The sequence below is a fragment of the Mustela nivalis genome (genome assembly GCF_964662115.1).
Source record: "Mustela nivalis genome assembly, chromosome: 9".
NCBI classification, from domain to species: Eukaryota; Metazoa; Chordata; class Mammalia; order Carnivora; family Mustelidae; genus Mustela; species Mustela nivalis.
The window spans coordinates 74621573-74647570 of record NC_139028.1 but is presented as its reverse complement, the minus strand read 5'-3'; the positions used below and the strand labels follow the sequence as shown (position 1 = coordinate 74647570).

At 49.1% G+C, this 25998-nt stretch overlaps 1 protein-coding gene across 22 annotated transcripts in view; it reads right to left on the bottom strand.

Annotated features, from left to right (window-relative positions):
- Window positions 1-25998, bottom strand: part of BMAL1 (basic helix-loop-helix ARNT like 1) — a 98198-nt gene that overhangs the window by 53198 nt on the left and 19002 nt on the right. For 14 of the 22 annotated variants that reach the window (XM_082683146.1, XM_082683152.1, XM_082683145.1 and 11 more), the window contains exon 2: window positions 13470-13539. The gene's annotated coding sequence lies outside the window, so the exon portion shown is untranslated. Of the gene's footprint in view, window positions 1-13469; window positions 13540-15152; window positions 15297-15583; window positions 15882-25998 lie in introns of those variants that run through there. The other 8 variants (XM_082683153.1, XM_082683162.1, XM_082683167.1 and 5 more) reach the window with 6 other exon arrangements.

Below are 25998 nucleotides of genomic sequence, written 5' to 3'. Positions count from 1 at the left end.
TGTGTGACATCTGGGTGACAGTAGGGAGATGTGGTGGCTTTCAGTGCTCTGATGGAACAGCTGTCAACAACTGCAAGTATTGAGGATCCAGGGAAGGAGCAGGATCCCAAACGATGCCTGCATGTTAGGCCTGTGTAACCAGTGCAATGGCCCTGACATGGAAGGCGGGGAAGACAGGGGAGGAGTTAGATCTTTCCCTTTTTTTTTTCTTTTTAAGATAAAAATATCAAGACTTGTATTTAGTTATGTTGGATCTGGGATGCCCATTAAACATCAAAGTGTGGATGCCAAGCGGGCAGCAGGTATGTGGGTTGGGGCTTGGGAGAAAGGTCTGAGGTCATCACTGTCCGGATGACCACAGGTCCTCCAGGTCTTGGTTCCAGCTGGAGACCCACGCCCCTCCAGGCATCTCCTCCTCCAGCGTCTGGTCTCTGCTCTGTCACTCCTCTGGCCTGCAATGCTCTGTCTGAACTTTTGGAGGGGAGACTCTTTCTTGTCCCTTAAGACTTGCTCAAAAGTCACCTCTTTTCTAAAGCCTCCCTGCTCTGACTGCCAGGAGAGAGCCCCTTGGCCCTCCCTTCTCCTACGGTGCCCTGGAGTGTGCCCCGACAACCTTGGGTCACCCCACTTTGCACCTTTCCTCCGTGTGAGCTCCTTGAGGGCAGTGACTGTGAGACTGTTCCTCTCTGCAGCCCCCGCCCAGCATAAGGCTGGGCATGGTCTGCTAAATGAATTGTTCTCTCTGTAACGAGGTGCACAGGAAACTACAGGTATGCGCAGTGACGCACACTGCGGCCGCCATCTGCGAGGGGAAAAGGGCAGAAATCTGGAGCTGCCCTGCAGCACCAGCACAGCTCAATGGGGTAGAATGGTGCCTACCTCACAGGAGCTTCTTAACGATACAAAGGAGTTTCAGGCGATCTAAGAGCTGAGTATCTCAGGGTGTTGCAAGGTGCCCTGAACATTGCCACCCCTGAGAAACGTGTCTCAGGTCTCACAGCAGAAGCCTCAGCAAGTCCAAACTTGAAGCACTCAGGAGTCAGACACAGAGGGAAGGAACGTGCCCTCGTTTACAAGGCCTCCCGGACTCGGGAGAGAGAGCCCAGAAGCAGGGCCTACTTGTGCTCTTTTGCAGACATAAACCACCAGTATCAGAGAGGTTAGGTGACTTGCCCAAGGTCACACAGGGCTGGGATGTACCAGAGCCAGGATTTGCAGTCAGGTCTTCCTGAAACCACTGCCTGCATTTGTTCCTTCTGGCACACTCCACAGCCTCCCCATATCACACTAGCTCACAGAGCAGCCAGGAAACTTAGGGACCCACGAAGCCCCCGAGCGGGCGGAAGAAATGGAACTCTGGAGAGAGGCCATGATGCACCAGCTGTTACTGGGGAGTCATCAGTGGGACGGAAGCTGGAATCCAAGTCCCCGACTCCCACACCAGGCCTTGGGAGTACTCCACCTGCACTCTGTCAAATACCGTAAGGCAGAGACAGAGCCAAACACAAACCTTTAATAGTACACCTAGCTGCTCACAAGTGCCCCAGAAATAAGAGCAAAGGGAATGGGAAATTGTCTTTTGTGTCAATGACAACCACTGCGTGATCCTGGACCCTACTAGCCGGTGGGACACTAAGTGAGGAGCGCTGTCACTGCCCCAGGAGGGTTACGAGACCAGCTGCATGGGGAGCTGCCCTCTCATTCCTTTGGGCAAGTGTTGGCTACCCCCCTACTGTGTGCCAGATGCTGAACAAAACAGCAGAGGCCAGCGGAAAGAAGCCCGGTGTAGAACCGTGGCTCCCTGACTTGTGTAGTAATCAGCATATTATCCTCTCGAAGCCTCTGTTTCTTCATCTGTGAAGAAGAGTCCCTGTTTCACAAAGTTGTTCTGGCCACTGAACGGGATGTCACATGCCCCTGGTAGAGGGGAGTGACGCAGCGAGCATCAAATGCCTGATGGCTGGTTCACTGCTGAGAAAGAAGAAGAGCTTACTCATACTGTAGGGGAAAAGGGGGATGGGAAGAAGGTAGCTACACCAGCGCTCTTGTAAAAATTTAGTAGAGTAAAGGAGCATCAATCCTCTGAGGATTTACCAAAGCATTAAGAAATTCTTTGGGAAATTTGGAGTAGCTGAATATCTTAAGGCAGCATGGGGAAAAGGTGAGGCAGAATGAGAGGAAAAAGGAAAAGAGAGAGGATGAATTTGAATATATCAGTGTATTGGTAAGAGTCAACGAAATTAACATACATACATACAAAATAATGTCTCTTGGCAGCTAATAAATGGAGTTGGCTGTTCATTTTCTATAGCCTTATCTTCTCCGTCAAGCTCCTATTCAATCTTCAATACCTTACTTGCTTAATGACTTCTTCCACCTCACCCCAGGTTAATTAATCTCTGCTCTATTAATTGATTCTTACCAATGTACACATCATATTGTGTCTGTGTATTGGGTTCCCCCTACCAATAGCGAGTTCCTGAGAGTAAATATTGTGTATGAATCATCTTGGTGGCCCTCCTCTGGCTACCAGGATCCCCAGCCTGCAGCTTGGAACATCCCCAGAGGACAACCTTCTCTCTACAGCAGGAAGATGAGCCAGGACTCACATTTATAAGGATCCGTTCTGTGTTGAACATTTGAGAGGCACCATTTAAATCTTAATTCATGTATTCCTCAAAATGCCCCATAAGAGAATTATTATCCCTATTTTGAAGAAGGGGACACTGAAGCTCAGGGAGGTGAAGTCAACAGCCAAAGTTTCATACTGTTAGTAAAAGTGATGAGACCAGGATTTGATTCTGGGTCTATCAGACTCCAGATCCCTGTTTTCCCTAGACCAGGACCCCCACCCCCCGCATGGGTTTAATGAAGCTGAGGGCATCCTGGAAGGAGGAATGGTCTGGATGTCAACTCTCCCTGCGAGTTCATCAGTGAGGTACCAAGCTAAGGAGCTCTGACCAACACACGGTCATCTGTTAGCGAAAGCCAGAAACCAGGTGAGAGAGGCAGAGAGGATGCCTCTGGAGAAGACAGAATTCAAAATTTCACATGCAGTTAGCACCTGGTAAGTTGACTAACTCCCCAGACCCATCCTGTCTAAGGAGAAGGAGATACATTCTGGGTCAGCGGTTCTCAGCCACGTGTGATCAAGTACGTCAACTGGTAGAGAATTCCCAGATCTTTCCTAATTGCTGGGGAAACTCAAGAACATGACCATGAGTGTTAGCACTGCTAGGAGAAAGCTGTGGACCTAAGTGACCACAGGAAGTCTGGGACAGTCCCTTCCTTCTCCTTTCTCCACCTCCAGCTCAGTAAAGGAAACTTCCACAATGTGCCATAGGCAAGTTACATCTCAGCCTTGCAGGGGCCTGACTCTGCCACATTTGGAGTCAGAAGATCTGTGTCCAAGGTACTGTTACTTGGCACAATCAACACAGATCTTCTTTGGGCCTGAGTGTCTCCAGATATAAAGAGGGGGAAGAGGGGAATGCCTGCTTCACAGAGAGGTCGTAGGGAGGGAACTATGAGATAACCCCCATGGGAAGACTCTGTCCATGTAGAAGGGTGTTCAGATGTAAAGACGGGGTGCTGGGAACCTCAGGTACCTCACTGCCTCCCCCTCTTCAAGTAAATGTCAACCCAGCCTCTGTACTGACTAAGGGCTCTAGGGAAAACCCAAGCAGCGTTGGGAGAGCCCTGGACAAGGAAGCCGTGATTTGGCTGTTACTCTTCCAAAGACTATCTGGCACAACTCTAATCCTTAAATATGTATTTATTACTTTTAAAAGGTTATTTATTTATTTGAGAGAGAGAGAAAGAGAGCAAGCGCACAAGCAAGACGGAGGGGCACAAGGAAAGGGGGAAGCAGGCTCCCCATTGAGCAGGGAGCCCAATGCAGGGCTTGATCCCAGGACCCTGAGATCATGACCTGAGCTTCGGCTCAGGCTTACCCCACTGAGCCTTCCAGGCCCTTTCTTTAAATAAGTATATAATAATTAAATCGGCTACAATGGTTGAGGAACTTTTTTGTCATCATATAGGATGATAACCATAGACTAAGACAAATGTGTTATTCTGATGGCATAAGTGTGACTTTTTAAAGTGTATATGTGCTCAAGCAAAAAAAGCTAGATTATTAAAGTCATAACTAGATACTCTTAGGTGGGCCATGAACTAATACAACCTTTTAGAAGGGTAATTAGGCTGCATCGATTCAAATTTTAAATGCGAACTATTTCAGCCAGAGGTCCCACTTCTTGGTATCTATACCACAGAAAATCTCACGTAAAAGTTCCCAAGTGGGCCCAGCCCCGGCTGGAGCAGCAGTCAGGGCAACGGCCGGAGATCGGAACCTGGGTGTCGGCCAGTTCGGAATGTGAAATAAACTGGAAATGTAGCCATACCATGGGGTACAGCTGTCAAAAATAACATGGTACATTTCCCTGTACATACAGACTTGAAAAGATGACCATAATAATTGGCGGTTGGCTGTTGAAAGTCACAGAACAGTACAAATAGAGAAACTCCATTTTTATAAAACAGGGAATTTTGTTTTTATAAAACCAAAGTAAACACGCATATACTGGGGATAAGGGCAAAGGAGAGAGGGGGAACACCAAGCAAATAAAAAAACCTCCAGGACTATACCCAACAAAGTCTCAGAGGTACCTATTTTTGGAGAAGGTTGGGGATGAGGAACTTGTGAAGAGTTTCTTCCTTCATGGGAATGCACTTCAGTGTGATCTGAATTTGTTACAAGTGTATACTCCTTCCTGATGACAGAATCAAAAACTAGATCTAAAAGGTCAGTGTTTAAAATTTCAGTGTTTGTAAGGAGTCCCCCAAAATAACCACCACAGAATGTAGACCCCCTCTCCCATCTTTACATGTGGCCCCCAGTCCTGTGTGCACCCCTGGGCTTGCCCAAGAAAAGCCCATGGGCGGGGATGGCCTGCAGGACCGAGAATCTCCAAGCCCTCCCCTATTTCAATAAGAATTCTGCCAAATTACAACTGTTTCAACAAGACGGCTAATAAAAAGGATTAAATGTCTTGTTCAAATTTACAACATCGTAAATTATAGAATTAAAGCTCACTTGTTTTCAACCTCTCTTAAATAGGGGCAATCAAAATTTATATCCTGCATTATCCAATATTTCATGTTGACTTATGAAGTCTTGCTGGAGAGTTCTTAAAAACTGCTAATGAGGAAATCCCACAGGGAGGAGAGAAGGTGACTCTCCTAAATCCGAAAGGGCCTCAGTGAAACCTGGGTTCTCATAAAGATGTCAGCTTATGGGGTAATATAACCTTCCTATCTGCGGACAAAGTTGCTCATGAAAATAATTCTAAACCAATGCAGTGTCTAAGAGGTGTTGCTCCGGTTCCGGAGAATGCCAGCTCCGAGATTTGCAGGGCGGGGCCGCCTGGAGAATGAGGTCCTTGGAAGAGGGACCACCACCCCTGAGCACTGCCCTGAAGGCAGATGGACCCCATGCAGGTTTTCATCCAAATTTCTAGACAGCACCTACCCAGTTTCAAGGGCTAGCCGCTAATTGTAAAGTTTTAAAACAGTGTAAGCATGGAACAAAATACACCTGCAGGCCAGCTGTGGCCTGTGAGTCAGGTTTCCAACCTCTGCCCAAAGTATTGACATTTTTTTAAAATGGGTAATTTTCGTTCAATTTTATTTTCAGAAGGATAGGAAAAGGCAGGGAAATAATACGGAATGAGAGTCAAGCACTTGGTACCAGGAATATATTTCTAACATGCTTGAGAAAACAAGGGTAGTTGTCCATACCAAAGTGTGAAGAAATTGTTTAAATTTACTTGGCTATCCTAGGCTAAAACGCTTGAGAGTGAGAATTTCCCAGGTCCAGAGCAAATATCCACGACTTGCTGTCAAAAGATCTACAAGAACTTACTCTGCTACGATGCATTCACTGTTGATCCTAAGACATTTCAAATACCAGCAGTGAGCACAGAAAGGCTCCTGGTGCCAGGGGCTACTCAGGCGTTTGGCACCGGGGAACACTGGTGTGGGTCACACTGGGCAAGATTCCAGGACAGGCCTAACAAATCGCCCTCCAAAACGAAAACCCAAAACAACCAAGACTTTAGACTTCATATCATCAAATTGTGCTCAGTCATTTTTTTCCAAAGCCCAGACAGTAAGATAATGTTTGTGCTAATAACAGTATCTGCACGTAATTTGCAATTCACAAAGTGCCTTTCCTATCCCCTATCTCACTCCTCAGAGCCTTTAACTGCATTTTAGGCTTTGTATTTTGTCTAAAGTTGTCTTACACCTGTTTTTAACTTTTAAAGAACAAGAATAAATCCTTGGCATATTTGACACCCCAGGGCTGAGCACATTTTCATTTCACTCTCACAAGGACCTCATTGAGATGGTTACTCTTACCGCCATCCCATTTTCCAGGTGAGGAAACTCAGGCCTGCAGAACTTGGGTGGGTTGTCTGAGTCATGTCACTAGCAGGGACAGGGCTGATATTCCAAGGCCAGGGCCTGAGACCAGCATGCAAGTCCCCTTTAAAGGTACTGTCTGTGCTTTAAGCCAATCTTGAGGCACGGCCAACGTCCTCCAGCTGCCCCTCCCCCACGCCCACTTTCCCCATTGGGTCAGAAACTATTTTTTTAATTTTTATTTTCCCCCCCGCTCAAAACCAGGGTGAGTCACTTGGAGCTCAGCCAGCCTGGCCCCAGAGGGCCCTGGAGGCCCAGTGAGGTGCACCCCCACCCTGGCCCCAGCAGGACTGGCTTCCCTGCCTCCAGCCTAAGCAGGGTAGCCCAGCCCGCTGGGGTCTAGATGGGGCCTTTGCAGCACTGCTGTCTGCAAAGGGGTCTGGAAAGCGGGTGCTGACAGTCACAACAACCGAGTGAAATGGTCACTGAGGTAGCAAGGGGCGGGGTAGGGGGACAGGGAGGCGCCTGCAGCTTGGCAGAAGAGAAAATATTTATTTAGCCCCTGGCTATGAAATATCTTATTCAAGGCTCCACATCAGACCCGTGGGAGAGGGAGATACAGTCTCTAATGTGCACCAGGATAACTTATGCAAATAAAAACAGGGAGCAAGAGGCACACATGTCCCTTCACCCACAAACACTCACCAACACAGGCACATGCACACACAATCAGCAGCTGCTCTTAAGGTACTGACTTCAATCCTCCCTGAATTGCTTCTGCAGACCTCTCAGCCCTGATTCTACAGGGTGCTGCCCCACTCCAGACACCACCCCTTGGCTGCTCCCACCCCCCCACCCCCTCCCCCCCTACCCCCCCACCCACAGGGCTCCGGAAGGCCGGGGAGGGCAGGCACACAGGTCATGATGGCCTCAGCGTTCAGAGCCATCCCCAGAATGTGTGCAGGGCCAGAGGAGCAGAGGAAGGTACTGGCTCCATCCCTGGTGGGAGAACGGGGTCCACTTCTTTAGGAAGATGAGGGGCCCGCAAGTTGGAGAAAAGGGCAAAGGTAGTGGGCCTAAGGTCTGAGAGGAAGGGACCTGAGACACAAACACTTCCTCAGCACAGAGGCTCTGACACGGAAACAGGTGAGGGTACAGGCTAGCATGTGCGGGAGCCCCTCTTCAGTTCCAGACCCAGACTGCCCGTGGTGCAGGGCGCACAGAGGAAGAGTGGCCGGTCAGGGGCAGGCCCCCGGAGTCCTGGGCTCACCTTGCTGCCTGGGCCGGGTGGGGAAGGGAATTGCAAATGTTCACTTATCTACAACCACCCAAATAAAGAGACCCGCCCCTGCGGCAAACACTGTGAATGAGCAGGAGGGCGGGCTGCGCACGCACGTGGCAGAAGGAGGGTGGCAAGGAAGAACGGGTCAGAGCACAGCCCAGTCAGGCAGGCAGGCAACCGCGGCAAACCTGTGCTCACCTGTCCTGCCTTATCTGGGCCTCAGGCCCCTAAAGGGGGGTCTGTGGGATAATAACTATGACACTTATCGCAGCCAACACCTGCCAAGGCTCTGGTACCAAGTGCTTGCCCACCAAGCACTCTGCCAGCATTTGCCTCATGGCTAGCAATCAATAGGCAGAATGGTTAACAGGGACCATAGGACCCAGGTCTCTTATCAGGGAGATCGGGGGAGGCTCCCTAGGGGGAGGCAAATCAGGGAGAATGGACGCAGATGAGGCAAACCAGAAAGAAAATGCATCCACTGTGGCAGGAACAGCTGCTAGAAAGTCCCTGAAAGGGAAAGCAGCATCCTAAGTCTTTCCCAGCAAGGACAGCAGCTCCAAGTGCCTGCTGGAGCACCTTGGTCAAGCAGGACACCTCTGTGGTAAGAATGGCTCCTTCTTCTAGGAAGCCCTCCCGGATAACTGCGAGCCCCCACGCAAAAAGCTGCATTCTCAGTGCAATTTCCCTGTTCTGCAGCGGAACTGGGAAACAGAGAAGGTGCAATAGTATTGAGCTGATGGCCTCACGGGGAAGCAGGAGCACATATGCTGGCGATGGGCCAGGTGCATAGCACCAGCTCCCATGGGGGTACAGACACTGCCATGGTATCTCAGGTCAGAGCCCCTTCCTGTTTGCCACTCCTTGGTGTTCACCCAGGACTTGACACGATCCCAGATGCTGATGAAGAAGCCCAGGGACATACCCACAAAGGACCACTAGCTGTCCTAGCCAGAAAAGCACTCTCAGCTAGACGACGGGGGAGGGAAGCTGTCAGTGGTGAGCCAGAATCATTATTTTGGCTAATTTAGGAAGTGTGGGACTCACCCAGCCAGGATGAAGCTGGGTAGACCTCATTCCTGAGCGTTCCTTGGTGGATTATTTTTCATTTTGAATTACTATTACTATTCCATCAACAACAGGAGTTTTTTTAAAAAGTCCAGAGCAAAGAATATAGGGAAGGGACATTCCTCAGGCCTCAATATGCTGGGAGACACAACAGACACCCGGAACCCCAATCCACAGCAACACAGCCTGCGCTCAGAGCCGAGGGGAGGGGCGGGCCTGCCGAATGCAATGGCCAATGAGCCTCCAGTTCCAAATACATCTGATTGCATCATCAATCTGTTGTTTGGCTGCACAGACTTGGCTATCCCTACTCCTTCAACAAACACTTCCTGAGCCAGGTGCACTGTGCTGGCACCAAGAACCCAGAGATAGTGTGTATGCACACGCTCGTGTGTGTGCACGCACACTGGCATGCACGCGCATGTGTCGTCCCCAGCCTTAAGGATGGCAGTTTCCTGAGCATGACGACAGTTAGGCTGACAAGTGCTTTGCGAGAGAGAAAGGCAGAGTGTTCTGGGAGCTGGGAGGAAGGTCATGTCCAGGTCACAGAGAGGAACAGGGTGGGAGGGAAGGTGTCCGGAAGAGTGGAAACCTGTCCTGAGCTGCTGAAACGGGGAGCGGCGCGGGTCATCCCCGGGAGGCCCAGCAGGGATGGCTGGCGGGAGGCTGAGCTGAGTTAGAAATCCAGGGTAGGGGATGAGTGAAATGAGCAATGTGGCCAAAGGCCAGATCATGAAAGACCCGCAGGCCTGCCGAAGGGGCTTCAGTCACCCCACAAGCAATGAGAAGCCCTCGGAGGGTTTGCAAGAGGAGAAAACCATGATCAGATGAGTGAGCTATAAACATCATGCTGATAAGGAGTGTGGGGGCGGAAGGAGGGAGGACAAAAATGGACACAGGAAGACCAATTAGGAGGCTGTTGAAAGAAATCCAAATGATGAGTCCTAAGTAAAAGAGCAGGGAAGGAGGAAAAGGGAGTGGACAAGTAAGAGGGTGTCCTCTTCAGCAGGACGTGGTAACCCACAGGACATGACAGCTGAGGAAAGGGACAGAGTTCGGGATGGTCGTGCAGGAGGCACAGCTTGGGGCTGCGGTGGCAGGCCAGGCAGGCAGCACGGGGAGACAGACGCATGCGCAGCAAGCACAGGGGTGAGCTCCAGGTGCCTGGGGGCAGTGGCCAGCCATGCGGCCTTGGGAGGAGGTCAGGGGTGGGCCCTGAAATCTGGGGGACTGTAAGGTGGAGGTGAGCCATGCAAGGGCTCAGCTGGGGAAGATCCTTGAAGTGATGAGAAAGGACCAAGTAAAGCCTTATTAGGGACAAGGACCAAGGAAAGACAAGTGGTAAAGCAGGCTGTGGAGAGGAGGTGTGTGAGGCTGGAGGAGAACCAAGAGAAGCTGGCCAGGCGAGGAGGCTGCTCCTACCAGGGAGGGGGAGAGGGGTGCTCAGTGGGCCACAGACACGGGGCCCGAACAGGGGGTCCACTGGGAGCAGTTAGTTAGCTGTTAGCCACTGGGGTCCAGAAAAAGAATTAAGAAGTGTTGACAGTTCAGCTGAAGTCTGTAGAACCTTCAAAGATAATTATTATGACTTTGCCCCCCAAAGCCACTCTGTCTCGCTTCATTTTTTGGTGGTGCCTTCCCGAGGACCCTAACTGAACTACTGGCCCCATCACCCTCCACCCCCTTCTCTCACTTTATTTTACTTCAGGGCATTATCATGTCATTATACATCTCACACATTTATTCTGTCTCCCCTCCTAGAAACATTCTCATGAGTAGCCTCATGAGGACAGAGAACTGGTCCTTTGTCACCTCCAGAACCACAGTGTCAAGAGCAGAGGTTAAGCACCTTGTCCCACACCTCCCAGCTCTTTAGAAACAACAAATATTTCCTGAGCACATCCCACATGGCCAAACCATGCTAGATGCTGGGGGAATGTGGTCATGACAACACAGGACCATGCTCTCAGAGCTGGAAGCTGGAGGTGAGCAGAGAGAAACACCACACATTTAAACAAAAAGCAGATGACAACTGCCATGGAGTGAAGCCTGGGATCTGACTGTCCTGCCTCCCAGTACTATTTCCCTTCCAAACCCAAGACTGTTGCCTTCTCCTACGAAAGGCAAATTTTACCAAAGGAAACAGTTCAAGTATCTGGGGCTTGGTCTTGATTTCTTCCAGAGATCCTGCGCTTCCTGCACCCTTTCAACAGGCTCCTAAGAGGTGGAAACACCCACTATAGGCTCTGAATGTTTAACCTAAACAACTCTATGTGTCTCTCGTCCTTCTACGTAAGTAGGAAGAGAAATTCCAGACTCAGGAGAGAGGAAACGGGGAGCAGCGTAAACCAGGGGTCAGACCTGGGTTCAAATCACTTGTGACCTTGGGTAAGTTACTTTGCCTCTTCATGGTTTGATTTCCTCACTGCTGAACTGGCAGTACTAATTCCCCTCTGCAGTTGCAGAGACGACATAAAATGACATCTACCAAGCTCCCAGCACTGAGCCTGGTACATAGAGTTCGAGATGTGGTGGCTCTAAACCAGTTACACCTGTTGCTTTTATGACCAGATGGCAAACTTCTAGATGCACACAAACCAAGCCAAAAACAACTGTAGAATTCAGACCAAAGAACGGACACTCGAAATACTCAGAGCTCAGGCTGACATCTGGCTGGATGACTTGAGGAATGATCTCCAAGTCCCCTCTGTGGGCAGACTCGGCAGTAAGAAGTCTCCTTTCAGTTCCTTGGTCTCCCTACTTTTCTCCCTCAATATAGGCAAATGCAGCTGTCTCCCCAACAGATCACATCTCATCTTATGGCAAGAGCCCAGACATGGGCTGGATTCTGTGGTGCAAGTTGTGGCAGAGCTCTGAGCACCACACCTCAAAGGGAGCAGAAGAACACAATCACAAGCCCAATGTACACACAAACCCCCACACTAATCTTGGCTCCAGAGAAGGAAACAGGAACTGGTCATGGCAGGCTGTGCCTGCCTCAAAGCTAAAGAAAAGGTAACTGACATGCAAATGTCCAAAGTGTGCATGTACCTCCCTCCTTCTACCAGACTCTCTGAGTGGTCTCTTTCACTAATGTCTCTGGTTCTGTCCTTCACCTAGGTGCAAGCCCGCGCAGCCTAGGGCCCTCAGCCCCCATTCTCCTCAGTGGCATCACGTTCCTCAAGGCCATTTGTAGCCAACTGGTCACCAGTTCAGCAGCCTTCCTTCAAGTCCTTCTCCAGAGTCCCTGTTGCGCCCTCCTCTTCCCTTTGTGGGACTCTCTCCTCCTTGGCCTCTGGCTCTCTTCCCCCACCATCCAGAGTTACGCACACTCCGCAAAGCTCGGTTCTCTGCTCATCATGGGGAGGACTCATTTAATCCTGTGGTTTCCCTTCTATGTCTCCGGACCAAACCTCTGTCCAGGCTTCAACCCTGCCTCTCCAATTGTCTACGGGACATTTCCTGTGGCTGAACCACTGTCATCCCAGATTCAGTGTATCTAAAACCAGAGCATCAGGCACCCCTCTCCATCTCCAGTCTCTACATTTGTCAATAGTACTACTGTGAACTACCAAATTTTCATTTTCTTTGGCTCCCATCTTTAAAGTCCAAGAGGACTATAAATCCTATGGTTCTCCCATTGCAATCTCTCTTCTACTAGTCCTTCTCTCCCACCTGAACCACTGTTAACCACATGATGTCACGCATGGACTGCTGCTGCTCCTTTCAACAGGGCCCATACCACTTGTCTAGCTATTAGATGAAAGGACTTAGCATGTCACTGCTTCCATCTCGCTTCTTTGTCCCCAAGTAACCTCAATGGCTTCTCATTGCCTCTAGAACCAAGTTCAAGTATCTCAGCCTGACATTCAAGATCTAGAGAAGGACTCTGCAACCTGGAGCCCATAGGCCAAATCCTACTGACCACCTATTCCTGCCAGGAATGGTTTCCTGGGACCCAGCCACACCCATTCACTCACAGATGAGCTGTGGCTGCTTCCATTCTCCGACAGCAGGGCTGAGTCTCTGTGACAGAGACCACATGGCCTGTGAAGCCAAAAATATTTACCGTCTGATCTTTGCAGAAAATGTTTGCTGACTTTGGCCTAGAGTAATCCTATCCCACTGAAGGTCTTGTCCATGACTCCTCTGGATGAAGCTCTTGCCCCTGGGAGGCTGCTGCTGTGAGTCCACTTTCTTTATCACTTATACCCAACTTCTCAAACCCAAAAAGCTTATTGCACTCCTTTCTGGATTTTTTTTTTTTTCCCCCCAAAACACAGCCAAAGTCCCACCCCTCCATGAGGTGAAATGTGCCCAACCCCGGTACCCCTGGACAACTCTTCTCTGGCCCCTCTCTCCACATCTATCGCAGAAACAGTGAAATGTCGCTTCTCCTTTTCTGGCCGTACTGCAGGCTTCTCGAAGCCGTGTCAATGATAACTTCCTTGCTCTTTTTTCCAAATATCAATTCTCAATAGCATCATTCGGTAAGAAGGCATCGAGCAGGGGGGAGGGGGTTTGGGAGAAGGTGGGTGGGATTATGGACATTGGGGAGGGTATGTGCTTTGGTGAGTGCTGTGAAGTGTGTAAACCTGGTGATTCACAGACCTGTACCCCTGGGGATAAAAATATATGTTTATAAAAAATAAAAAATTAGAAAAAAAAAAAAGGCGGCATCGAGCAGACTTACCAGTGAAAATCTAGGAGTCCACATTTGAAAACTTAAGTTTGGGTCCAGTGTGCACTCCAGCCAGCACCACCTAAAAGCCAAAGAGATAAGAGTTTAGCCTTAAGAGAGAATATTTATACATTGCCTTTGCATGTATAACCCCCAATAGGTTTTGATTCACCATCCTTTCAGAAAGCCCATTTCTGTTACTTGGCCTAGAAAATTGTGCTCCTCTTCCCAATCCACTGGACAATGTTTTCCCCCAGCAGGCCAGGCACCTCCCACTCTCAGTTCCCATGGAACTCAGGTGAGACATTCATGGTAACACATGATATATGGAAGCATGATTTCTTATTTAGGAATGGGGGTCTCTAGAGTATAGGCTTTTCAAGAGAAGGGACCTATTACATTTATTCCTTCTCTTACACCACCACCTAGTACACCGTGGGCATGTAGGTCGTCCTCAAGAAGTATTTGTAAAATGAGTGAAAAAATAACTTGTTCAACACATTAACATAGACCTGGGTGTTGAAAATCTGCTAGGTCACAATTTTCCCTAGAGAAATGCATGCCTTAATCCCATTGGTTTCAATAATGGTTTAACAGGAAGGATTAGTGACATTAATCTTCTAAATGCACACCTTTGGAATGGCACTCCCCTGGGCAGAGAGCCTTCTGAGGCTCCCAGAGTCTAAGAAAGCAAGCTCGACTCCACAAGCAGCCTGTCAGGCCTGTACCAACGGGCCCAGCCTGAGTCCACAGCTTCGGCTCGCATGGCCTCCACTACTGACCCAACAATCCAGACAAACACAGCTGATAGCAGATCTCTTCCCTTTCTGCCTTCCCTCCAGCTGGATGTGTTTCTTCCCTTCTGTCTGTATTATCTCCTATTGAAATGCCATCCATTTCCAACATTATATCCCAGACCAAGTTCATGATGGGGCCACTAGGTTTTTTCCTCCCAATTGTGTGTGTGTTGGGGGCGGGAGGGTAAAATACACATGACATAAACTTGATAACAGTAACCACTTTCAGGTGTACAGCTCAGTGATTAAGTACATTCATGTTGGGTAACCGTCATCACTGTCCATCTCCAGAACTCTTTCCCACAAAACTGAAACATTATACCCATTAAACAATTAACTCCGCTTTCTCCCTTCCCTGCCACAAGTCTCTGAAACCCAGTAAGCTTTCGTGGAATGACTAAATGATGAATGAAGACATAAATGAATCTGACCTCAACTCTCTCCACAAGAGTTGGAAGTACCATCCCTTTCTACTAGACAGCCCTGTCTTCCTCTTTCTTGGATTTATTTTAATCAGTCTTAAATGATCTGTTTTGCACAACTGTATTCTTCTTCAGTGGGGAAACTGTGACTTATTTGAAAGGTTAAGCTGGGGTCCAAATGCAGGCATCTGGCCTGTCCTCTGTGTTGCTGGAGCCAATGAGCAAGTCTTAGACCTTGTCTTATGACTTCGGATACCAGTAAACCATTTCTTCTGGTTTGATAACCCTTTTCACTTGGCTTCCAGGATAGCACTCTTGGTTTTCCACCCACCTCACTAGCTACTCTTTTCCTTTGCTGGTTCTTCCTTATCTCCCCACCTCTTAATGTCAGAGTGCCCAGGGCTCAAGCCTTGTTCTCATCTCTTCTCTGTAAATCTTCAGTCACCCCAACCCACCCCCGCCCCCAGTGGTCTCACCTAGTGTCTGGGATTCAGGTATCATTTGTATGCTGAGGATGATGCCCAGATTTCTTTCCAAGCCCGGACCTCTCCTCTCAACTCCTGGCTAGTAGGATATATCCAACTGCCTGATTCCAGAAAGATGTCACCTAGACAGGAGCTCTGTGTAAGTCATATTCAGTGTGTCAAACTTAACATGTCCAATGCAGAACCCTGGCCTTCCCCCAGGTCTGCTCCTCCAAGGCCTCCCCATCTCAGTTTAAGACAACATTATTCCAGTTGCCCAGGCCAAAATGCTTAGAGCCATTTTCATCTCCTTTCACTTATGCCATAGTCCAGTCCTCACCAACACGGGTTTGTATTTCAAAATATATCCAGAATATAACTATTTCTCGCTCCTCCCAGCATTACCAATACAGATGATTGCAGGAGCCTCTCAACGGGTGTACCTGTCTCCCCGCTTTGGCTCTTGGTGTCACTCCTCCCTCCATCCACAGTCAATTCCCAGTTGAGAAGGGAAATGGTCATAACATCAGTCAGACTGGGTCATAACTTTGCTCAAAATCCTGAAAGGCCTTCCTAGCAAGGACAGTGGCAAAGGAATGAATGTTTCTAACATAGACCTGCAGGCCCAGGAGCGGGCTTGTGGGGAGGAAGGGTCTTCAGGCCAGGGTCTTCCTGCCACCCATCGCTCAACTGGCAGTCACAGCTGCAGCTCCTGTCATCTGAGTTCATAAAGAAGGGCAACTTTTTAAAGGGAGAAAAATACAATCAATCAGCTTTCTTTCCCAGTTAAGGCACCACAAAAAGTCAACAACACTCACATTTCTCAAGAAGCGAATAAGGTATGTCAACTCTGCCAGCACTTAATAACTAGTTTCCAGAGATAAAGCTAGCTTTCTGGAGAACAGTTATTAACCCCTTGGTGGCAGTGTTGGGGGGTGGGTGATCCTCCTCAATCCCCTCTTCTTCCTTCGTCCTCCAGTTGGTCACCAAGCCCTACAGCCTGATCATCTCTAGACTTGCTCCCAGTCCTCCTCTTTACCGATGCTGTGGCTGGAGGTGAAGTCCAAATGAAACCAACTAAGGACTTTAATTAGCTCAGGTCTCATCAGCTCTCCTTGAAGCCCCAGTGACAACCTCCTAACCTCTCTCCTCCCCTCTAGTCACTTATTTATTTCCAACTGCAACCTCAGACACAGTGTCTGAAATGATTTTAATAAAACCTAAATTTGATCCAGTCGCCTGTTTACAATTCTCTGAAGAGTTCCTACACTGATGTACTATAAATTCTTCAAAACATATTTACAGTAAGCCATGGTAAATATTCTTTTTTTTAATCTTCCATAGACAGTTTTCTTCCACCTTCTTAAAAAGACCACAAATGCCCCACTAAGGGCAGGCCAGTGACGCAGCCCATAGAGTCCTCCATGCCCTGGCAAGAGTGATAGGATAAGCACACCCCGAACCTAAGCCCATCTGAGACTTTGTCCAGACCTGACATACAGAGGCAGCCACTTTACCGCAGTTGTTGAACTGGGGCTGTCGGGAGAGGAGGGCGGTCTGTCTGCGGGGGGAAGGACTGATGACAAACATACAAAGAACAGAAGACAGCAGCCAGATGGACCCCCAGTGGCACCAACTCCCTTCCTAGAACTTCCTTTTGTGAACTCCTACAGCATCCCGCCCAGTTATGGAGCCGAGAATGACCCACTTTCGTGTCAGCCAGCGGGGGTCCCAGCAGGTCCACCATGCCATTACCCGTACCTGTGTCCTTTCCCCACATTGTTTCCTCTGCCCGGAGCACAGGCCCCGTGCTTGGATCTTTACATAGCAGCCAGACTTGTAGCTCTAGGGAGCCCTCCCTGAAGGGTAGCGTCCTTAGTCTCATTTCCCAGCTGTGCTCTAAGATGCCTGGAATATGCCCACTCTGCTGCAGTCAGATGCCTCATGGCCTTCCCAGTCTTAGCTGGTTGCCCAAGCTAGAAACCGCATCCTCAACCTAGTCTCCTTGCACTTCCTGTTCCCATGTGGACTTTCCTCTCCTTCCTTTCTGTCCCATGTCTGTTGTCACAACATGAGACCCCATTATCTACTACTTGGACCCAGGGGACAGCCTCTCGGTCTCTCTGCCACTCCCCTACCCACCCATGGCTCTACAGCCCTCCAACCACCTACAGAATCCAACCTCTGGGATCGTAAGGCCCCCCACAAACTGGCCCCAACCTATACTCTCTAGCTGCTCCCAACCACCGGTGCTTCCAGGAAGATGGAGTGCACTGGAAACTCCTGGACAGTGTATTTAATGCGACCGTAAGCAATGTCGGAAAGGCAGAGTGAAGAAGGCAGACCCGTCAGTGATCTCAGGACCTCAGGAATGAATGACACCATAGTGAGGTCCCTGCATTCTCTTTCTTTTTACTGGTGTGTGTGTGTGTGTGTGTGTGTGCCTCAGACATCCCAGACTTGGAACTGAAAAAGTCAGCAATCTAGAAACGCAGAATGCACGCATGCGCTCTAACACACACACAAAGTGTGTGCCCTCTAGCAAGACAGAAAACTTTTAGATAGTAGCTACTCTGTTGCAAGCCAGCACCACAGAAAGCCCCACTTCACCCCCACTCATACCAGCAAAATGCAAAGACATCTGCCAAAATCCCTACAGTTAAGTCTCCTTGATGGTGGAAGACGGCCTTTCCCCCGAGACTAGGAACAGACAATGATGTCTACTCCTACCAGTCTTTTTTTTTTTTTTAAAGATTTTACTTATTTATTTGACAGAGAGAGAGATCACAAGCAGGCAGAGAGGCAGGCAGAGAGAGAGAGAGAGAGAGAGAGAGGGAAGCAGGCTCCCTGCCGAGCAGAGAGCCTGATGCGGGACTCGATCCCAGGACCCTGAGATCATGACCTGAGCCGAAGGCAGCGGCTTAACCCACTGAGCCACCCAGGCGCCCCTACTCCTACCAGTCTTATTCAGGATGGTCTAGAGGTCCTAGTCAGCACAAAGGACAACAAAGAGAAATAAAAAGCACACAGATGGGCAAAGAAGAAATAAACAATTCCTCCATTTGCAGACGATATGACTGCCTATGTAGAAAATCCTGAGGAATACACAAAAGACATTCCTAGAACTAATTAGTGAGTTTAGCAAGGATGCAGAAACAAGATAAGAAAATTTTTAAAAATCAGTTTTATTTCTATATACTAGCAATGAACACATGGACACCAAAATTAAAAATACGATGCCATTCACAATTGCTAAAAAGAAATACTTAGGCGTAAATATACTGTCTTCCAACGAATCATTCTACAGTCTATCCACATGGGTCTACCTCTGCCACAAGGGCAGGAACAGTATTGTTTTGCTCTCTGGTGAAAACCAAAGACCTAGCCAGCACCTAGAAGGCATACAACATTTGTTGCCATGACTCACACTCTACTCTGTTTAAGACAGACTTTTCTCCCCTTTATGCTCCCACTGAGATCACTGACTATTAATAAGTTCCACCTCTGGCTTCTGCCTCAGCTGGTCATCATGGCCCAGGAAGTCCCGAGAAGCTGTTTCCATTCCCACTCCCAAACACACACGAGCTCTAACATTACAGACAGCAGGGATTGGAAGTCATTTCTACAGGCATCTCTCAGCCACCCAGAGAGAACATCAGGCCCTTCCACATCAGTCCAAAGGGGTTCCCAAGGTTTGGCCAGAAGACTCCAGATGGCGACGCGTGACCACTGCTCGCGTAGTCTCATCCATGCTCTGTGCTGGGAGGAGTCATGGGTGCTGTTCCACTGTCTGAAAACTCACTTAGAACGTGAATTGAGGTGCCTGGGCGGCTCAGTCAGTTAAGCAGCCAACTCTTGGTTTTGGCTTAGGTCATGCCCTCAGGGTGGTGGGACTGAGCCCCACCTTGGGCTCCGTGCCCAGCGAGGAGTCTGCTGGAGACTCTCTCCCCCTATCTCCTTCTGTCCCTCCCCGGTGTTTGTGTGCACTCTCTCTCTAAAATAAACAAATCTTAAACAACAACAAAAAGACTATGAATTGCCCAGCTGTGCTAAAGAAAGTACTCTGCAGAAGGAAAGCCAGCTGTGAGATAGGTCAGGGCCCAGAGGGCATTCCGATTTCTTCTCGCCCCAGAATTTCCCCTCTTATTTCAATGGGGAGAAATGAGACTAACAATCATTAGGCAAAAGCCAAAACCTCAGAACAAGACAGACTCTTCTCTCTGTGTCACCCACACCCGCAAACCACCAAGCCCACAGCAAGCCCTCATGGACAGATCTCAAATCCTGACCCCACCACCACCCCTCGAGAGCTGGTTACACTCGTCACTGACGAGGGCAACTCCAACAGACTCTACCTTCTCTTCCCTCACTCAATTTTCAACACATCAGCCAGAGGGATCTTTTTAAAATGTAAATCAAACCATGTCAGCCCTCTCTCCAAAACCCTGCCACATTCCCAGCCCGCCTGGTCATTCCCAGTTGAACCAAGTCTTGACGATGACTCCAGTGGTTCAACCTTCATGACATCCCTGCCCCCACTTTCTGCCACTCTCCTTCCCATACTCCAGCCACGCTGGCCACCTTGACCCTGCAGTTCCCACTCCCTGATGCCCTTTCCCCAGTGACACACACGACTCACTTCTTCACTTTGTTCACTATGACATACGCTCTGCTACAAGTTCACGAAAACCCATTTCCTCTCTCTTGGGGGCACATGGCTAGACCCTAGTTCTTAACAGCCTTCCCTGCAGGTAGAAGCAAACACGTGACTGAGTTCTGACTAATGGATGAGAGAGACACAGACTTCTTCCAGATGGACCCATAAAAACTTCCTGACAAGACCCTCTCTCTTCTTACTCATCCTCCAGCTGAATGGGAAGCAATCTAAGGGCCTCAAAGAAGGCAGAGACATAAGATACAAGGGGTGGAGAATGTCTCTCAATAATCACAAGGAAGGAGCAGCCACACCAGACTCTTTCTGTACGAGGTAAATAAAGTTTTACCAGAAACGAAGAAATAAAGTCTTCTTGAGTTGATACTCTGGGATTTGGGGCTGTTTGCTACGTCACCTAATAGTTTGGTCTTCTCCTCAATGAGACTTTCTTTAACTACTCTAAAATTCTCCCAACGCATCTTAGACAACCAACCTCTTCACTTATCTCTCACCATAGTCTTTATCATCATACTGGGTAATGTACATTTTATTTATTTATTTTTTTCTCCATCTCCCAATTTTGAATGTGAGCCAAAGGCAGGAAATTTTTGTGCTTTTTTTCCACCCTTTGCTGTATCCCCTGGGTCTACAACAGTGCTTTGCCATGTTGTAGACAATCGCTTGATGTTGAATGAACAAATACACGAATGTATGAATGAGGTACCTGGGCTCCAAGCTCAGAAAGGCCTCAGGTGAGGCCCAGCTCTGCCACTGATTAGCTGTGTGTCCCAGGACAAGCTGTTCTACCTCGTTAATATGCATTTTTTCATCTGTAAAGTGGGGCAAGTAATATTACTTTCTTTATAGAGACTGGGAATAATTGAGATCATGAACATACATCCCTTAGCACAGGGCTGGGTAACAGCTCAGTCTCCGTAAATGCTGATTGCTACCCTTATCAGCTCCAGAGGACAGGACTGGGTGTCAGGCCCTAGCAAGGTCACTGGCAGGAGTTGAATGGATATATACATGCACAAACTCTTCTGGGAGAAATCATGACAAACACTGAGGCAGTGAGATTTAAGAGTTGCCTAAAAGTTCCCAGTAAATTGCCAACGACCAGAAAAACATGACAACTGGTGTCAGGGGTGATGAAAAGTGTGTGCAGAATCTGCAGAGAAGTGCGACTATGGAAAGAACACCACCCAAATGATGAGAGATCGCTTTGTGCCTTTTAAGAAACAATTTTCACAGCAAACCTCAGAGAAAAGAGAGGCCTCTTGCATCATGGGGACAAGGTAATAAGGTTATAAAAATGGAACTCAAATAAACCACACACAGGGCCCACATGGGCCCAATTTTCCAGAAAAAAAAAACAGCGATTGCTACAGCATTCAGATAAGGGAGTCACACTTGGGCCTCCGCATTGCCAAGAGCTTTCGAATACCATTAGGCTGCAGAAAAGCTACTGGGTCTGCCAGATTAGCAGAGCCAGCTCTCACCTGCCCCTCTCTGTCATGCACACCTCTTTCTACTGACATGAGGACACAGACAACGATACCCAATGCCTGCGCCCACTTCCCCACCTTCAACACACAGAACCATCCAGAATGGACAGCACATCGCTGTCTGCAGCCGGATGCCCTCTCCAAAGGCCCACCCGGCTCTCTCCTTGCCTCAGACTTGCTCTTAAATCTCACCTCCTGGAGCGCTGCTGGCCTTTGTGCTGGGCCCTGTTGACAAACCCCCTCCTTGAAGCTCTTTTCTTCCTGTGGCTCCTCTCGCTCTCAGCAAACTCCCCCACTCCCACCCCTGAACTCCCTCTAATCTCCTCCCTGAGCAATCTTCCACCTGTGTACCCCTGATCACTGGCACTCCAAACCTCTGGTTCTAGTGTCTGCTCTCCCCCTCTGTCAGAGGCAGGCCAGCTTCGGGGTTAGAAGCAGAGATTCTGGAGCCAAATCAACTGGGTCTGATCTTCGCTCTACGGCAGCATGGTCTTGGGCAGCTAAAGAATTCCTTTATGTCTATTTCTTCATCTGTGAAATGGAGGCAATGATAGTACCTGCCTTGGGTCACTGTAGAGATTAGATGTGTTAATAGATAGGAAGAGCTTAGAACCATGCCTGGCATCTGATACAGACCCGAAAACAACAGTTTCCGCCAAACCCTAGACAGATCTCCATGTCCTTCCACTTCCATCCCCTTTATCCACTTTTTAGCTTTGCTGGCAACGTCCAGTCCCCATGTCAGCCAGTCCTTTAAGGTGCCGACAAAAGCATCTCCTCCACACCCCTTCCCTGACCCTCTGTCTATCACCCTCCCTCCCCCTTCCCACACTAGCCTCCAGAGGAGGTGGAACTCCGCCCCTTCCCTAGCAGGGTGAGGCTGACTGCCCTGGACCCTCTCCTTAGCTGCCGGTGAAGGATCCTCAGTTTCGACTTCTTTTATCCTTCCCACTCCCAGTTCATGAGCTCCTCAGAAATAAGGGTTTCTTCCTCCCCAATTTTTATTCCCCGCAACCTTGTGTGCTGGGAAGACTCAGCTGACATCTGCTGGATTAGGTTGAAACGGTCTACGTACTCATGAACCAGACACTGAAATGGCAACAACAGATCATCAGGGCCCAGGAAGCCTTCCCCGCCACCCCAAAGCCACACGGATTCCAGGCTAAAAAGAGCACTGGGAACCACGTTAGTGACGCTCATTTGTCGGTTTCATTCTGGTTGTTTCCTTATGACCAACAGAAAGCCAAACCCTCCTGGCAAGCTTGCACCTGCTTCCACTGCTGAGAGCACTTCCTGACAGGCTCACTCTGGCTTAAGGAGACGTGTTTATTAGTTTGTTTGTGAAAAATCCCATTTACTTTTTCTTGTTTTAGGGCATTTCTCAAAAACATCATTAGGAAGGGATCACTGTTTATTTTATTCTACTGTTTTAATCACAGCATCAAAGCCATAGAGATACAGAATTCCTCAATTTGAGCTGACAAATTACTCCTTAAGACAATGTACTGGCTCACCTCCACACTTAGGGACAAACAGGTCAGGTATTAATTGTAAATATGTAGCCTTTCTCTTGTCTCATCGCACGTTGCTGTTGCCCTGCTTCTTTGTTCATGGAAAACACAACAGAAACATTCCTAGCATTGAAAGTAAAATTCAAATATATCTTCACAACATTTTTCTTGAAAAAGGGAATTCCGATTCTCTATCTGATCTTGGGCCGTTGCCACTAGGCTAGATAAATGCCAACCTAATAAAATGATTCTGGAATACACAAAGACAGCTAATGCAGCATTAGCCGAAAGAAAAAAAATTAAAAGCAACCTAAACGCCCTATAATAAACTCACGGCTTATTAAAAGCATTCCCTTGATAAAATATTACACAGCCATCTTAAATGAGCGTGATAAAAAACAAGGGAGCCACATGGAGCAGGCTGAGGATACAATCTTGAGAGTAAAGGGAGTGCAAACATGCAGGCATATATACTGATCCCCCAGGGGGCACATCAGGCTCAGACTTTGAAGTCAGATGCAAAGGAAGATAGGAGAGAGGTGAGAGGAAATCTCACACAACAAGGCCAAAGAGAAAGGTCGCAGCCAGACAAATGAGGCCCCTGGGTATAGGGCAGGGACCATGGTTAGGAGAGCAGAACAGGAAATGGGAAAGGCTCCACAAAGCCAAGGTCATTTCAGGAATTACATCCCAAAGCAGGCGCAGGGGATGGGCAAAGAGCCCTCCCTAGGTCTGCGGAAGGAATCAGTCCCTGGATTAGAGAACTATGTTCAAACCCCTAAGACAAAGTCAAGACTAGTCCTCTCCACCCTGCCGCACCAGGACTCAGCCCCACCCAGGCCTCCAGGGCTAATCCTGACCCCAGGCAGGAGGGATTTAAGAGCCTCTAGCTTACCACCCAGGAACTTGACGTGGTGCTAAACTGGCAGATAAAGAAAGCAAACCCCCAAGAGAATGGGTATCTTGACCACGCCCCGCAGAGAGTTAGGGGCTGTGCTCACACTTGAACCTGAGTTTGCCAGTCTCTCGGTTTAAGGTCTGCTGAAGAGCACGCTGGTACAAAACTGACGATGAGTCGGGCTGGTTGGCCCAGCACAACGTGTAGGCACCTGGCTGATTCCAGAGAAACAGTGGCTTATGAATTGGTGAGACCACCCAGAGCAGGGCAGAAAAATCCCAGTGACCCGGGGACACCAACAGTTCCCCTCGAGGAGATAAAGCTCGCTCCTGCACCCAGTCCATGCTGAAGCCCCACTTCTAACTCCTCAGTCTCAGCACTTTGTTGTCTCAGCTAAAGCTCTGCTGTCCTGTGGGTACCAATGCTTGTCCCTAATGGCATGGCCTCTGGCACTGGTATGCCACCTGTGGCTCTCACAAGACAACTCCCTCCTGACAGGAGACAACGACTCCAAAGCTCTTCCCCACTTCCTCTGACCCCCTTGATTCTTAGACCTAGTCCATCAGAATCCCTAATCTGGACTCTTCCTGCCAAGTACAAGAGGTCAAACTCATTGCCCCAGCATTTAAGGTCCTCCCTCACAAGGCCCAAATCGCCTACCAGCTCACACCTCCCAAGGCACCCACTATTGTCCCTGGATTGGCCAGGGCTACACTCCAAAAGCCGTACTCTCCCAACCCCAGGCTCCCTTGGAGCCAGTGCAAGCTCTCTCTGCTTCTTCCCTGCCTCCTCCAAACTCACCAGTGCTGCTCACATGGTCCCCAGGGAACGAGTATAAATTAAATCACACTGTCTCCTTGGGGCCCGAACAGCCAAAGGGCCAGACTCTCATGTGTGGAACTAGCAAGTCACCCAGCCACCATCATTCAAAGGACTAGGCACAGGAGGCCTTCTGCTCCCCCTGATTTGTTCTAAAGATATTATTAGAGATTTCATCACTTAAGTGGTTGTCAAACTCTTGATGCCCCTTGGGAGGGGAAGCACATATGAGGCAGCGATGCTGGAGCCACGACCACCCGTAAGGGCTTGCTGAGACCCTTGCGCCTGTCATGGCTGCCAGCAGCAGACACTTCCTGAGCACCTACTCCACGCCGCCCCACAGGTGTGGGGTCCTTAGCACACAAATCCCAACAAGCCCGCCTTCACCCCACAGGACTCTGGGCTCATACAGGGAGAAGAGTGAGACAAGTCCCACTAATGCCACAGAGGGAAGGGCAGTGAAGAGCGGAGGAGGCCATGATGCAATCTGGCCTGAGGACGGTGGTCTCATCCCCTAAGGATGGTCAACACCAACCATGAAAACAACTGCAGAGGGGACTCACTCGGTGTTTCCTACGTGCTAAGCCAATATGCCAGACCCTTCACTTGCTTTAGTGCAAATTTAGTCACACATTCATTAGGCAGCCCCTGCTCGCTGCCAGGCACTGTCTGAGGCTCTGGGGAGACAGCAGCGAGTGAACTAAAGGCTAGTCTCTTCTCTCGCAGCTTGCAGCTTACCTTCTGTTGAGCAAAGAGACAAGAAACCAAATAAGTAAGTAAAATGTAGACTATGTTAGATGATGGTAAGAGCCGAGGGGGAAAATAAATCAAAGGGGAAACGGGAAAGGCAGTGGGCTGAATCGTACAACATTAAACAGGGTGACATTTGAGAAAAGAACTGAAGGAAGTGAGTGATCACGCCACACCAATCATCTGGAGGAAGAGCATTCAGGGTGGAGGGAGCCATCAGAGGAAAGGGCCTGAGCCCGAAACAGGCCTGGCAGGTTTGCAGAACAGCAAGGTCTCCAATGTGGCCAGAGTGGAACAAGAGAGGGGCAGCCAAGATCGTGCTTCCGGCCACATGAGTTGTGCACTGCGTAACTTGGGGGCAGGGGTGGCCACCCACATGCTCCACAGTGAGCTCGGCACGACTCAGCTTGCTTGGTTACATACCAGGCCCTGGGGTGGGAGATGAGGTCAGAGGGGCACTGGGCAGCCTTGTGGGCCACGTGGAGGATTTAGTTTTTTCTTTGAGTGAGACAGGAAGCTACTGTCAAGAGGGTTCTGAGTCAGGGTATGACTCAAATGGACCCCTCCTCACTGGGTCGCTGGGCAGAGAGCACACAGAGCAGGGCAAGGTTGGAAGCAGGAGACCAAGGCAGAGGCCTGCAATGATCATAGTCTAGTGCATCTTGTGTTTCCTTCCCAGTCCCATGAGGCAGTTCTATGATCACTCTTTTATAGAGGA